Raw genomic sequence first — 678 nt, 5'->3', positions numbered from 1 at the left:
CTTAACAAGATAAGACACACCTGGGGAGACTAATCAAGGGGAACCAATGAACAAACGGACTACAAACTGACTACAAACACCACGGGAGACAGGAAGTGACAAAAGTCCAAGGCAAGGCACAGAGAGAATGAAACAAAAACAAGAATGAGTTGATTTGTGAGGAAAGCAATCACGTTTATTTTCTAAAACCAAAATAAATCTGAACACCTCAAAATTACATAACAAAAAAAAAAACAATATCCTTCAAAAAGGTCTCTTCAGTATAATGGATAAATAAAACAATGTTAAGTAAAATTAAAAAACCAAAGACTTCTTGCACTGGATGTGCTGGTTTGGGCCTCATTGCCGGCTGCAGTCATGTCCTCATCTCATATATAAAACACCTGTGATTCACAAATACTTGCTAGGAACTCACATTCACATAAAGTAGCCTTGTTGAAAAGTTTGGGTGAGTAAGGGCAAAATGCACAAGATGCAGTACTTTCAGTGACCTGTAATAGGCAATATCACGTCTTTTGTAGCAGAAATAAACTGCTGCAGAAAAAGCTAGGTCCATGCAAAATGTAGTGTGTAACTGCAACACTCATTTCAAATGTAGTGGAGTAAAGAGTACAGATACTCATTCAGAAATGTAGTGAAGTAGAGAGTAAAAGTTGCTAATATCTTTGATACTCAGTA

The sequence above is a fragment of the Sinocyclocheilus grahami genome, unplaced genomic scaffold, assembly GCF_001515645.1.
Source record: "Sinocyclocheilus grahami isolate Dianchi unplaced genomic scaffold, SAMN03320097.WGS_v1.1 scaffold21.1, whole genome shotgun sequence".
Classification (NCBI taxonomy): Eukaryota; Metazoa; Chordata; class Actinopteri; order Cypriniformes; family Cyprinidae; genus Sinocyclocheilus; species Sinocyclocheilus grahami.
This window is presented reverse-complemented; position numbering follows the sequence as displayed.